Source organism: Pangasianodon hypophthalmus, chromosome 11 (genome assembly GCF_027358585.1).
Source record: "Pangasianodon hypophthalmus isolate fPanHyp1 chromosome 11, fPanHyp1.pri, whole genome shotgun sequence".
NCBI classification, from domain to species: Eukaryota; Metazoa; Chordata; class Actinopteri; order Siluriformes; family Pangasiidae; genus Pangasianodon; species Pangasianodon hypophthalmus.
In genome coordinates, this window is record NC_069720.1 from 1,383,957 (window position 1) to 1,399,882 (window position 15,926).

Here is a 15,926-nt window from a genome sequence, read left to right on the forward strand (position 1 = left end):
TATCAGGCTCATTGTATAATACTGAAAGATCATTTATATAGATAATAAAAGTGCAGGCATTCCCATAAATTAAAAAAAAAACAGCTGCTTTTTAGCACTGAAGCTAAAAAGCATGGAAGCTCCTGTCCTGTTTGAGGTATTTCATTTTTAATGTGACTCAACACTGGCCCATTAACCACCAAGATGTCTTCTCTGTTCTGTTATTAACCTTCAACATCTTCATCCTCAACTTTCCTCTAACCTGCCATCACACGCTACATCAGGACGCACTGAGATCGTTGTGGGATTATTGTGCGTGTGTGTGTGTGTGTGTGTGTATTAATATTCCATGCGGGACAAAGAGTGAGAGGAAAAACAGACCCAGGCGAAGCGAGACAAAGAGAAAGAAAGCTGGTATGTTTTGGGAACAAGCCACAGCAGCTTAGAAACCCATATGTTTGCAGAGCATTGGCTGGACCCAATCTAGCTGTCATCCCCTGCTTCCTGAATATGCATGATAAGCTGCAGTCCTGCTACCGTGGGCCTGCGAGACTTAACGCCCAGCCGGGCAGGCCCACCTCGGGGGGATCCGACTGGAGAACGGGGTTAATAAAGGTCGGCCCCACCAAAATAAACACGTTATGAAGCGTTTCGCCGTTCAAGCCTCTTTAAAATCAACTCTCAATAAAAACAGGTCTGGGTGCAATTACTGCCACAGCATTGGGGCATGAAATCAACCTGCTCTGTGCCACCACCACGTTTTTTTTTTTTCTCCTAGCCATTCTCGCTGAGGTCTGCATGTGATCGCCACTTTTTTTTTTTTACTATTGCTTTCCCCCAGCATCTAATGCTAAAGCTTGGTTTACTAACACCATTCCCCTTTCTCCATTCCCCATTCCCTTGGTGCTTAACAAGTGTTTAAGTCCATGATATTGATCTCAGAGAATGAGATTTCTACTAAGCAAAAAATAAATAAATAAATAAATAAAATACAAATTTTCTGTTTGCTTTTAAACTCAGGAACTGCAGATTTATCATTGTGCTGGAGTTAGATACCTGTTGGTAAAATGGTTTTCTGGTTCGTCAGGTGTAAAAAATGACTTTTTTCTTTATTAAAAAATGTGCTGAATAAGAAAGGAAAGAGAAACAGGTCCCTGTAAATGACCTCACAAGGCAGTGTTAATAGCCAACTTTTCCTGCAGATGCTCACTATACTATATGTGCAAAATGTTTTGCTCTTTGTGATACAGTGCATATGAAGTGCGTCTTAGATTCCATCATGCAGCCTCCTGTCCAAGGTTATTAAGGCTGACAGCACACATAATCACCTCTATCTTTATTCCTATCGCTGTCAAAAAAAAAGAATTCAACATCTGCTCTCAAAGTGGAACCAACACGCAACTATTCTCCGACATGTCATTTCACGTCCAGCGACTTAAAGTGTCAACTCGACATTTTACAACTTTTGACACAGAGTCACCTGATCCAGAAAACGACAATATATATTTCCATTTACAGAGAGTTTAATACCGAAATCTATGGAATGGTTTTAAATCTAAAAATACTGTGTAATAGTGTAATCAGAAAAGAATGAAAAGGAATGACAGCAGGGGAAACAAACAGATAAAAAAAAGGATAAACTGCCCTCCATTTGATCACTTGTGATTTGCAGTAATGAGGTCTTTACATTAAACTTTAATTTACACACGGCACATCAGTGAGTGGCAAATCAAATCAGGGGCTTCAAAATAGCAGGCTATTAGAGGAGGTTAGCTTTGAGGGTTGTCAATTAATGAATGCTGGGCGAGCTGAGCAGACAATGCCGGTATAGATTTAAAGATTATCGTTGGCAATTTGCTTTGACTGCTGATAGACAGAGAATGGAATTAAGTGCCTGCACTCAGACAGGCTGATTCTGATAAATTGCATATCGCGCCACATTTAGAGAGTTGCTTATTATATCTCTGTGAATCTGTCTGTGTCACTCTTCCTCTTTGTGTGTTTCATCTCTTCTCCTGACTGCTTCCTGTCTTCCATCTCTCTCTAAAACAGCCACCTCGTGGTGGACCGACGAAGACGCTCGAGTCACTATTTGCACTACCTGATTGTTGTTCTGCAGGAGTGAGCAGATGTGAGAGACGAGCGAAACATGCTCCCATCGTAACCCTGCTCCTGCTCGGCTTTTGTTTTTCAGCCCATCCCGAGTGCCGGATTCTGCTCTTTCTTGCCATCTGCCCCCAAAGCTTCATTAAAGATACATGAAGGAGCCCTTGCTGCGACTTATGAGGAACAGGTGCTATTGTTTGTCCCTGAAGAGGATGTAACTCGCACTAGTTGGGGAAGAACATCTGTGGCAATCATTCGAGATAAAGACGGGGATGTGTGGACCATCTATGCATGGATAGGAAGAAAGAAGTGAAGAATTATAGCTTTATCTTACACTACAGTATGAAAGTAGAAGATAATAATAGCATGTGAAAAGTACCAGGTTTGTACATTAATTTAATTTGTAAAGAAGCAGCTGTAAACAGTCGTTCCCTCACCAGCCTGTCTTTTGCAGTTTTTAACTGAGAAACCGCAAAAAAGCATAAAATTAATATAAACCTAGGATTTGTATTGGATTCTGTGTTGATTAAATTTCTATTGTTGTACTTGTATATCCAGTCATTGCTAGATATTAACGTAGTTACCATTCTGTGCAAAAAACTGTTTTGACACAGAATTCACATTATTCATGTTCCATACCATAGGCTGAGTGACCAAAAAAAAAAAAAAAAAAACAAGCATGCGGATTGGAGGAAAAAAGCTATGAGTAAATAGGAAGGTATGGATTAATCAATGTTGTTAGTGGAACTGTTGACATCAGCACTTAGGTTCAGTAATGGTTTACAACAGAGGCTAATCCTAAGGTCAGGGAACACGGGTCAAGCCTGTGATACTGTCGAGGTAGCGTGTGCATATGGAAGATATATGGTGCTGTATGTATGTGTATAGATATACAATCCCAAGGATGTTTATACAAGCTATTGTCTGGACGGACTGTATACAAGTCTGCGTTTCCATATGTGTGTGAGCTCTACATGGAAATGTCTAAGCCATGATTACGCTCTGTCAGCACCCACGCTCAAGCCGGACCCAGGAGACGTCCTCCTTCAGCATTCGTTACCCTGAAAACATGGTTTGAGTGCTCTTGCTGTAAAACTAAGAAGGAGGCAGGGGCTTCGGTGGTGGTAGTGGTGGTGTTGGTGGTGGTGAGGGGGATGAGTTGTTTTAACATGTCCAAAATGCCTTTCAAATTTGACAAGATAAGATAAGGGGAGGAGAGCCTTTTTTCCCCTTCATCCCTCTCTCCCTCCCTCACTTTCCCTTTTGAGTTGTAGCTGTTAAAAACGGCACACACGCACCCACATGTACGCGCCAATGCCACGGGTGAAACATTATGTGCGCTGAAAGGAGAGCCACCAGCAAACAAGAAAAAAGGAGAATCTATGACATGACTTTTTGTGAAGGAAAAAAGAAAAAGCTGGACTCCAATTTTAGTTGAAAAGAACAGGTTTTCCAGTGCTACTGTAAGCACCGATACTTTACACGTTCTTCCCCGAGGGGCTCAGAGCTGCCCGAGCCTGAACGGTTGAAATGAAAATCACCCTAAGGGATCCATTTTAAAAAGCCAAATGGATTCCAGTGGAGTTGGCAACCTGAGCTCGATGCATGCGGCGAACGCCAGCGGCGTGAACACGGCCGCCGCTACCGTATAAGTGTGCTCAGCGAGAACTTTCTGGAAGCTCACCAGGAAAGAGAGAGAAAATCAATTCATAAAACTATCCCAGAGATCCCGGAGCACATATTAGCCTCACGTCGCAGGTCATTTATCAGTTAAACTCATTCTTCAACGTTTTATTATATACCACATCTGTAGTGTGTGTGTGTGCATGGGTGATTACCACGGACGATAATTTCAACCAGAACAGACCACCATTTTACTCCAAACTCACATAGAGTGGAAGTCTAAGGGCAGATTTTGAAGTCTGTTTGTTTACGTTTACGCCAATCACACGTATTTTGTAAAACTCGTTTCGGAATTAAGATATATTTCTGTAGAATCAGTCCTTTCTGAGATGGAACTACTTTTTCAGAGGAAGAATGTAGTTTTGCTAAAAAAAAAATTCCGGTGGAGTCGTGTGGCTATGATGGAGTATAGATCCCGCAAATGAAAACCTTCAGGAAAGTACAGAGCAATCGGAACTACTTTTTTGGAAAGTTGGATAGTTGGGTAAAATTCCATAAGAACAGCTTTCTCTCATTTCTGTCTCATCTGGACACCGTTATTCTTCCAGCAGAATTTTATAGTCATGTAATTTAAACAATGACTGATTTCAACATTGTCCTTTAGACGTCCGTTATAAGCGAGTTTGGAATTTTTTGTTCATTTTTTTAGGCTGTAATTAATCACACACTACAGATTGAGAGATTGGGCTACAAAATACCATAGTATGACTATATGGTATTATATATATATATATATATATAGTGAAGTGCGCACACACACACACACACACACACACACACCCCCACACACACACAGAGCTGTTATCAATGTGGCAGGTATTCTGTGGGGCCGCTGACTGCTGTTTCAGTCCCTGATGGCAATCAGGGCGTGTGGATCGATACGGCTGAGTGGGACTTTGATCCCTCTGCGCAGGGCCGGAATTAAGCCCGGTTTTCCGCCTCCTTGCCGCCAACTAGTCGCATTGTTCTCTCCTGCAATACAGGAGACCCCCCTTCCCGATCCACGGACACAGCTCCGGGTCAACAACAAAGCAGCTTTGTGTGGCACAAACACAAACCCTTTCCTCAAGCCTCAAGCCCACCGGCATCTTTAAGACTTTATCGACTTCTGAAGTATTTTTGGACTGACAGGTAAAAGATTAACATCTACCAGGGCTGACCACACTCACGATCCCAATCCGGCTCGGGCTGCATTTGCACAGAAGAGACAGGCAAACAGTGAGCGTGTGTGTGTGTGTGTGTGTGTGTGTGTATACGTGTGGGCGGGTGCGTGTGGGCGGGTGTGTGTGTTGATTGTGTGTGTGTGTTGCACCACTGGCCGGTGCACAAAAGCTTGGACTGACAGCGACTAATGTGTCATATGTCCCGTGGTCAGTGTGTGTGTGTGTGTGTGTGTGTGTGTGTGTGTGTGTGTGTGTAAAACACGGGGGCTAGGTGCACAGAAACCAGACACCGCCCTGCGCTCGGCCAGACTGAAGGAATAACCAATAGACGACTTCTTGTTCCACTAATTCCTTACACAGTAAAACAAGCCCTCTTGGAAATGTGCCATTCCAATATATCTATATTAAGTCCAAGGGCTGTTAAAAAGCAGGACGGCCCCTGTTCCCCTTCCTCTGACTCGACTTTCTCTCTCTAACCGAGGGCTGAGAACAACCATAACAAGTTCTAGGACCAAAGCAAATAGGGTTTATTTTCTTAACCATAATTCAGGAATTCTTCTGAAGGAAGAAAATAAAGTGGTGCTTCTTTCTGATGGTTAAAAAACGAGTAAATGAGTAAATGAGTAAATTAGGACAATCCACGTACAAAGAACATGGAGGAGAAGTTAAATGTGATCCCTGTGTGTGTGTGTGTGTGTGTGTTTTGAGGCGATTTCTGGTATCAGTCCTCAAAGAAGCTGAAATGTAATTTATCTTTGTAAATATTTAAGCCAATTAGGTTTGTATTGCATATAAAATATCAAAGATGAGCCCAAGGCTCCGTCCTCTAAGAGCTTTGTGCTGAGCTAACACACCAACACACCCTGCTTTCTTCCTTTTTTTTTTTTGGTGCTATCTGCAATCCCTCCTGTACAATTTCACAAATTCACTTCACTCACTACATTCCTCCCTTTAACCGCAGATCATTTTGCCATCTTTGCCAGAATTTGTTTTCTTTTTATCCAGATTTGGGAACAGAATGAAACAAAGAAGGCAGCTTTCTGATAACACGCGGTCATAAAATTACAGCGGAGCAACCCGTGAGGATTCGTTCAAACGGCATGGGTAATGAGGGGAGAAGAGAACAGACAAAAAAAAATCCACAAGTGAGTCTGGGATCGGCGTCATAATCCCTAAAAAAATGAATGAATAAAAATCCATGCCAAATCCATGGACATGGAAAGCATGAAAATAAAGCATGATTTTGATCACATGCATAGAGACACTGCTATATCCTACGTGATTACTAAAATTAATTAAATAAACAGACATAAAAATAGTTTGTGTAAAAGCCAAGGGGCATGCTTTATAGCTAATTAGACTTTATCTAGACTGTTGATAAAAACGTACTTCACCAAGGAGTAAACATTTGGGGAAAAACATAAGCCAGCTTTAATTCACATTATAACACACTGCTGTTGAATTCTGGATTCTGATTGGTCAGAAGGTGTTGATTTTCCACGAATCACAGGTTTATATTAATGCGCTTGTTCTTATATGCTATCGTTTCTAGTTTCTCATTCACAGGGAATTGGATGGCAGATGCTCCACTAATAACAAACTTATTATCAAGAAAAGTTTTCTGTAAGGAGACATTTATTTAACATTAACGGAAGGAGTCTCCAGTGTCAGTACATTGTAAGAGTCAGAGACATCTTCAGGACAGAATCTCATTATTATTATCACTATAACATTATTATTTTACTATAACAGCACAACACACAGTGGTTTATTCCGTACTCATGGTTCCACAAACATGTAACGATGTAAATATCCTTTAAAGCACAACCGAGATACAGGGGTCATTTGCAAACGTTACTAAAACAATCCTGTCTTTTTCTGGCCATCTGTTTTCAGACCTCGATTCGCAAAACACACATATCAGTTTGTCCAACTAAACATTGTCCAGGCGTCCTCTGAGCTTTCAGGAGCCTAATGAAGAAATGTTCTGCGTTCTAAGGCAGGAGCGAGGGGGAAGACGTGGAATCAGGCCACACAATAATCTAATAAAGGAGCCGCACAGAGAGCGGGGAGAAGCGCTTCCTCTTTCTTCCTCTTCTTCCTGTGGTCCAGGGGGGTAGAGACTGAGCCAGTGTCTTCACAATTGCCTCCGAGCAGCTGGGGCCGGCGCAAGAACAACAGAGGCCGTTCTGTTGTCCAGCAGAAAGCTGAGATTGTTGCGCTCAAGACTTTATTGCAGGCACATGAGCGCAGCCGGGACCTGAAAACGCACTCGAATGTCATGTGCACACCCAGTGACGGGGTCGGAATAATTATGATTAAAAAAAAAAAGGAGAGTAGGGAAGGAAAAAAAGACAACAATTCATCGTCTATGAAAAACGGACGAAGGACAAAACGGGCCATTCATTGTGTTCGGCGAGGGAATGCTAGGACTCTCGTCTGCCCCTGTCCGAAAAACAAAGCGGCCCTTTTTTTGTGCCGTGAGGCACAGGGGCTGAATGCTTTGCTTTGCCACCCTAGCCCTAAGAAAACACGGGCCCCCTTTCTAAACTGCCGGCTGGACGCACACAGTAGAGACTATTAATGCCTCCCCCCCCCTTTTTTTCCAGATCTGTGTGTGTGTGTGTTTCAGTGTGTGTGTTTGAGTGTGTGTGCCCACTACGGAGGCTGAAGGGCCGTGTTAAAAAGCCAACGCAAAGACAAAACAGTTTGCTCAACATTAACTGAGAAAACACAGCGAGGGAAACTGAGGAAACCGAGTCCACTTGACACTACAAGATCTGTTCGCTGCCAGATATTTTTCAAGCACTCACTAGCTGGTCAAAAAAAATGACTCGACAGGTGGTCTCGAACCCCAGACAGTCCCTGCTTTATACCGCTTACAGACCTGACCTACAGCTCTATCAGTCACGCACTTGTAACGTCTTGATGTGATGCACGATTAAGATGATTGCGCCTCATTAATTCATTTGGAACTGGCGTGATGCTGAGGCATATATTACCAGAAAATTCAGAAAATCCTTCACGTAACTCATTTGAGCTACACCCAGGTGTGACTTCGCACGTCGCAACTGTTCATGTGACAGCCTCGACAAAGCGCCGAGCACCTTCATTAGCACAGCTTAGCTGCCAAGGTGTCAGGACACAATGCTCCGCTGTTAATTACCACAACGCGCAGAAATCCTGCAGAGGACAGAGTTACATCTGTTTACTAACGTACAGGGGGATGTCATGAAGCAGAATTACTGTTACCACCCGAAAGATGATTATTTTCCTCTAACAGCACGTCCCTGAGTGTTTTATTCCTCTTACACCACAGTTATTTACCAATGATTACAATTTTTTATTCATTAAAGAACACCACTTACTTTTTATATGTTTACAGTTACATTTTGTGAAACATGGTAAACCATAGCACTGTTGATTTCTGGATTCTGATTGGTCAGAAGGTGTTGATTAATTTTCTATAACAGCATCTCTTACAATAGTGCAGTTTATATTAATGCGCTCGTTCTAATACGTCATCGTTTTTTTATAGTAACAGCTCATTCAGATTAATAAGGTGTGTAAGAAGGAGTCTCCAGTGTCAGCGCTTTGGAACAATCAGAGGTAAAGCTGTAACTTTAAGTTTTTCGGCATCTTCAGGACAGAGGAGGTTACGCTTTGTGGTTTCTCAGGAACATGCGCAACAAGCTGCATTTTTTTGTCTTATTAACACGAAGAGAGAAAAAAGAGAGGCTGGTGAGGAAATGATTGCTGTGGTGTAAGAGGAATAAAACACTCAAGGGACATGCTGTTACAGGAAAATAATCAACTTTGGAGCAGTAACAGGAACTCTCTCTGTGAGAGGCACCGCTAGCTCTTCTTGAACGCTTGGTCAGTATTTATACTCCTGATGTTAGAACTTGTTTAAACGACATTAACTGTTCCGCTTCCATCCACTTAGCTTAATTTCAAAACCATCACGGCTCTTTGCTGAGGTTGTAGCTTATTAGGCCCATTTTTGTGCGTCATTAAGTTTTAACACGGGGGGTCTGCGAAAGCTTTATTGTTCCAATTGCGCATGACTTTATTTAACGTCAGCATTTATTCTGCTTCCTGACAAGAAGTCACATTTCATAACTAATTAAATTGATCCTCAACTCAATCCACCCCCCACACAACCTCTCCAACCGAGCACACTAAATGGAATTATTTGTATCCAAGTGTCAATATATTAAATCAAAGGGGGCTAATGAGTCGGGTCACCGCTTTCTTTTATCTCCGCTCTCGCGTGCTGGGATCTTCATCAGCTAAAGCCTCTCTCTAAATGGAGGATGAGGCTGGTTCAGGCTCCATCGCACTGGGCTCGAGCCAAGTGCATTTGATGAGACTGTTATGGCTCTAATCCTGCTAGGAGAAAAGCTAGCATAGTGCACTTTGTTTAAAAAAAAGAGAGAGAGAGGAGAGAGAGAGATGCAGGGCAAAAAAGCAATCTCTTTCCTTCTCACACATTCCCACACTCATTTCCTTCCTTATTACGCTCTATTTGCCTGACAGACAATGCTAATTGGCAACACATTCTTTTTCAGAGCGGCTTGTTTTCAGCATTGTCGGTGCATGAATAGGGACTTTAGCATAAGAGATCACAAGAGTGCTGGGAGACAACAGAAAACATCTAACAAGAGGCAAATTAGGAGTGTTATCTCTGTTCAATTAGCCACCCCTATATTTATCTGGAAAAAAAACCACACAAAAAAACCCAGAATAATTCAGCACTAGCCTATACGGCGCTAGGCGAAAAGTGAGTGAGAGTAATAAAATACTGCATTTAATCGTTGTTCACTGAATTAAAAAGCCAAGCCAAATTGCTCGGGGCTAAAGACAAAGCTGTGCTAATTAGCTTCATCTAGAGCGGCTGAATAATAGGATAGCGATATGATTGTTAAGTGAAGCGATCCACAGCTAAATAAATAAATAAATAAATAAATAAGCAATGCTTTCAGCAGCATTTTCTACTTTTTCTAGCATCTTCAGTCAGGCCGAGCATGAAAACAAGGAGCTAATTTAGCAGCTCGGAGAAGCCACCTCACACAAACGGCGTTTACCTGAACAATGCGTGATTGTGCGACCCCGTCAGGAGCCTCGCTTCCCGCCAGGACAGAAACGGTGAAAAGAAAAGCCGCACTATCCTTTTCTCTCAGGAAAAGATACACGTATGAGGGCCACAAAGGCCTGGGTGTTTAATTAGGGGGCTCTTTGGAGCCGCGGTGGACAGGGCTTCTCTTTATTAAACTCCCTCTGTGAATTCTGTCACTGGGCCGTAACACTGTGTGTGTGTGTGTGTGTGTGTGTGTGTGTGTGTGTATATACGGGGGGGGGACGCTTGCCGAGAACACACTCCTGTTATTCTGATATTGCTCGATCATAAGAGTAAATAACAGACTTCATTCCAAAACCCACCTTTCCTCCTTCTTCTACTGGAAGTTATTGGTAACAATTTCTATATAAGGAACTATGAACACATTTATAACGTGTTATAATGAATTCATAAGACATGACATGACAGGTCTCAGTGTATTTATAACCATAACATAATCTTCAGCATGTCCAACTCTTACTGTATAATATTACATTTCTCACACTTATGTCAAGGCCAAACTGATGATAAAACATGGAGCAATAAACAGTTGACTTATGGCAGTTATTAACAGACACAGAGTAATAAACGCTGAATAACAAACAGAAACTGAGTGCTACACAAAACACTGTATCGTAGAAATTTCCAAATCGCATTAAAATTAGATGCAGCTTTACTACTTTCGCCTCACGTTGCTCAAACATTGCTCTACGTTGGTCACTAGTGGGCGTGTCCTATCTTTAGTTCAATGACGGTTGCCATGGTTTAACTGGTTAGCACCAGGCTAGTGCGATATCCACACAAGCTAGCTACAGAATGTATAAAAAACCCACACGTGACTTTAAATCATACGTGGCAGAATTTTATTCAGCTCTGTTGATGTTCTCTGTGAAAAGCACTCATGTGTGTGTTCATGCTCTTTATACTGTTAGCGAGTCATTTTTAAATGAAGCTAGCTACATGTAGCTACATGAGATTTGTTTCACGTCAGAAAAGCACTACTGTACAGCTGTAAGTTTTAGTTTCTAATCACGTCGGAATCCCTCGTTGTCGATGACCGATAGCAGCTGATCGACGAGAACAGCATACTGGATAAGAGCTGTTATTAACAGCTGTGAGTGAATTAACGCACCTTGCATCTTAGGCAGACAGTTTTTTCCTCGCCTAGCTGGTGTTTGCCGCGGCGGTGGTTGCTGTCATGTGTTGCTAGCGATGAACTCCTCACGTTGTGTCTGTTCATTAGCGTGACAACGTACACTAGGCTTACGTCACGCAGCGTCACCTGGTATCGGATGCTGGTATCAGAGCATTTTTTGTAATGAGTGTGAGTAATCGAGCACGATATCAGTACCAGTCATTACACTGTAGCTCCGTGTACAGTTTAGGTACAGTGTACAATCTGGATATATCTGAGCACTGAAGAGAGACGTGTTGTATTTCTTGTATTTTTGTTTTGTGTGTGTGTTTCTTGTGTGTTGAGTGCAGAAAGCTGTCTCTGATTAACCCTTTAGTCTGACCCCTGCTCCGACTTCCTGTCCCTCTCTCATGACTAAACCATTCTCTCAGGGAAGCCTCCCAGTGGGCCTGGGGAAATGGCACACATATGAGAGAGATCAACTTCACACACACACACACACACACACACACACACAGACATACACACACACAGACATATGCCTGTCAGCTCACAGGAACAAAGCCATGTCCTGGAGGCCCTCTACTCCAACTGGCCCCTCAGTCTGTTAACAATACTTGTATACAGACAGAGGTAAATGCACGCGCACACGCACACACACACACACACACACACACACACACACACACACACACACACATACACACAGGTCTGCTGAGATTCTCTTTATTTTTATTGCAGTCTGTCTGGCACCGGCGTGGAGGTGGTTAGTTCTGTATAATTAAAACGAATCTTTTATCTGGGGGGCCGCGTGTGTGCAGCTATTATCATTTAACCCTTGGAAGCCCCCTGCTGCTCCCCCACACCATTTAAAACCACATGAGAGGAAAGCTTTTCCAGCTTTGAAGTAAGCACTGACAACAATTTTCGCTCGAACTATGCTAGCAGCGCTCCTTGGCACTCGGGCGGTGGGGACAGAGACGAACCCAGACACGGAAATCGCAAAACAAACATCAGAAATGTTTCTGTGACCTCATAATTTACGTCATGTAGTTACAATCCTCAAAGTGGGATCTGCGGAACCTGAGCGGTCTGAGACATATAGCCTGGGGGGTCTGTTATGAATAAAAACACACACACACGATTCACGTGGATGTGAGAAGGGAAAATGTGTGAACGTGCATTTCAGTATGAAACGGTATGTGACATCACGTGAATAACGTGATCATGTGGATGCAAATGAACGTGAAAAATAAAAACGTGATAAGTCTAACGTGATAAGAAACATCTTATTTATTTACTTACTGTTTGTTTATTTACTTACTTTAATGACGGTGGACAGTACAATCAACTAATATCAGCTACTAGTGTTATATTTATCATTAATATTTGGTTGTTTTTTAAATTATTATTATAATCCTACATACTTATCGGTCACATCAATTAATTAATTGATTAATTGTTGTATTAACCTCCTTTACCATTCATCTTCATTGTGATTATTTAATCTTTAATTTTCAAGTTCTTACCATTTTTTTAACCTTATCTGTATTGTGTATAATTGTGCATTATAATTGTTTTATACTGCCTCTAATATTTAATCCTTTATAGATGTATATGACATATAAATAAAGATGATTTTTTTATTATAACCGTAAATAGAGACGTTCCTCTTCAGGAACAAAGCAAGAATATTACCTATACTATAATCTTATAATGCCGCCAGAAACACTGATGTGTCACTCGTTTCCTAAACCAGAGACGATTTCCGGTGAGAGAAGAAGAAGTGACCATTAATGACACAAAGTGGACGGGACGAGTTAAACGAAGAATCGAAGAGAGGGAGAAGAAGAGGAAGTGAAAGACAACAGAACGCAGAAAACACAAGTAAAACGGCGCTCTCAGTTGGACGAGAGTCCAATAAACAGACTGAGATAAAACACAAGAGCTGAACAAACGGCGTCTCTGTCCATATCTGAGTGAGAAGTGATCACCGATAACCCTACTGTGTGTGTGTGTGTGTGTGTGAGACAGGTGCTGTGATGGTGGGATTCAAGGCTGCAGCTCATGAAGATAAGATCCAGCCCGACGTCTGGGATATCCTTCTTCTTCTGTGCTAAGGGTGTGTGTGTGTGTGTGTGTGTGTGTGTGTGTGTGTGTGATGTGTGAATACATGCATATGAGGCAAGGCTCTCCACCTGTGTGTGAATGTGTGTTGCTGTGTGTGTGTTGGTGTGTGTGTGTGCACTCTTTGTGCGCGTGTCGCCTCGCCTCGGATCGCACCGTACCAGCCCCGGCGTGCAGGAATGTCTGGCGCTGTGCCAGTCAGAGACTCTGGGCTTGAAGTCTAAATCAACCTGAGACTAACGCAGCTGGGGCGAGCAGCTGCACACACACACACACACACACACACACACAGATGTACATACTACATTCCCACGTAGACCTATAGTACCTGAACCTTATCCCATTATAGCAACAGGAAGTCTTACATTTAGATTTGCATTTCTAATCATTATCATCTCTTGGGCACACAGTCTGCGCTAACAGACGACGCTAAGTCTAGCGCAGTTTTAACGAGAAAAGTACGACGAAAACAGAGCCACAAATTTGTCAAAATCTGTAATTTTGCTCTTTTTTTTTAATTGTACTTTGAAACTACTGACATAAAGCTTGTGAGCTTGTGTACTTACGCATAAAGAAAATTAAATGACGAATAAATCACACAGAGTGACTCTTACCACCCGAAAGTTGATTATTTTTCTATGACAGCACTTCCTCGTGTGTTTTATTCCTCTTACACCGCAGTGATTTCATAGTCTGACGTCTGAGCTGTAACTAGAGGAACGATAACTCTTATCAGAGCTGCTGTTACAGAAAACTAATCAACACCTTCTGACCAATCAGATTCCAGAACTCAACAGCGGTGTGGGATAAATAATAAACTAAATATCTCTCCTAAACAAAATGGCTTGGACATAACCAGTCAATGGAGGGAGTATTTTATAAGCTCCATGCAGCAGCCGAGCGATAATAAAAATAAATAAATAATAAATACTTAGAATAATAAGAGAAATGGAACTTTTTAAGATGAGTAATCACATATTCCTGGGAAACAAGTGTTTGGGCAACAGCTTTCAGCGCCGTTTTATTAAGTCATTTCATAGCCTGCTGCTCATGTCGGCTACGTTCGCCGTCATCCAGCCGTTCAGTCCTCTATAATTACTGCAGAGTCCACTCCGGCTCAAACTCCGGATCTGAATACGTCACTGCTAAAGGGGGAAATTAAACGAATAAAACAAGTGGAACTGCCATGGAGACCGCTTTTTCCTAAACAGCGCAGCAGAACCCGGTTCCTTTCTTCTCACTCCTCTATCATCAATGCCAAGAGTGACGAGGAACAACAAGCCTCTAGTTCTGCTTCTTGTTTTGTCCAACTTTCCTCGTCTTATGGAAAGAAATTTGACGTTTGTGTTTTATTGTTTTATTCAATCTGCGGTGATGTGAGTGAAAGGCTGAAGTCGTCGCACTGAAATAAATAAATAAATAAACACGTCGGTGAGGGGTGAAAAGGGAAACGCTGATGTTCTGATAACGTCACGTAGCGATGTAATCTGAACACAAGCAACACTGTAATCCCAAGGGACAAACAACAGAAGTCTCTTTTTCTTTCAGAAATCTTTTTCTTTTACTTTTTTTAAATCTCTTTCATTAGATTCCTGATGGCTGGATTTAGATTCCCGGATCATTCTGGTTTACTAAATGTGCTGATGTGATCAGTGACATCATCAATAATCACCGAAACAGGAGAAAAAGTCGCTTCAGCCAAAATAGTAGCTTCTCTCTCTCTCTCTCTCTCTCTCTCTCTCTCTCTCTCTCTGTGTCTTTCCCTTTCTCTCTCTCTCTCTCTCTCTCTCTCTCTGTCTTTCCCTTTCTCTCTCTCTCTCTCTCTCTCTGTGTCTTTCCCTTTCTCTCTCTCTCTCTCTCTCTCTCCCCCATCATTTGGTCATTCCTGTTTAGAAAACATGAAGATGTGATCAGTGACATCATCAATAATTGCCAAAACTATCTGTCTCTTTGTCTGTCTGTTTCTCTCTCTCTCTCTCTCTCTCCCTCTCTCTCTTTCTCTCTCTCTCTCTCTCTCTCTCTCTCTCTCTCACACACACAAACACAAACACACACACACACACACACCTTTAAGACCAGTTTGCTTGTTTTCAGCACTAATTAACTCAACGCTGTTATATGTTAAGGGCACTGGGCATTTTTTAAGAGCAGCGTCTAATGAAAACAGAGTTCCAGTGAACTGCATTAGCGAGCTTCCTTCTCCTCCTCCTCCTCCTCCTTCTCCTCCTCTTTCTCTTCCTCCTCTTCCTCCTTTTTCTCTTCCTCCTCCTCCCCTAATCATCCTTCTCTTGTCTTTTCCCTCTTTTCCTCCTCTATATAACATTTTGTTGGTACTTTAAATAAGAAAAAAAGCATTATAGATGTTGTGACCACTAAGGAGTCAGAAAACTGATCTATCTATCTATCTATCTATCTATCTATGTTAAAAAAATTAATAAATTATTCATTGTTATAATTGATATAATTGTTATTATGAATTGTGAAGATGCCTTTATTATACACTATGAATTATCCATAACAAATTAAATTGCCAGTGGCAAAGAATCATGCATTTATTCATTTATTTATTTATTTATTTATTATTTTTTTTGTTTGTTTAAAATGGAACAATATC

At 41.9% G+C, this 15,926-nt stretch overlaps 1 protein-coding gene across 18 annotated transcripts in view; it reads right to left on the bottom strand.

Annotated features, from left to right (window-relative positions):
* Positions 1 to 15,926, bottom strand: part of sox6 (SRY-box transcription factor 6) — a 178,339-nt gene that overhangs the window by 47,530 nt on the left and 114,883 nt on the right. The gene's annotated exons all lie outside the window — the stretch shown is intronic.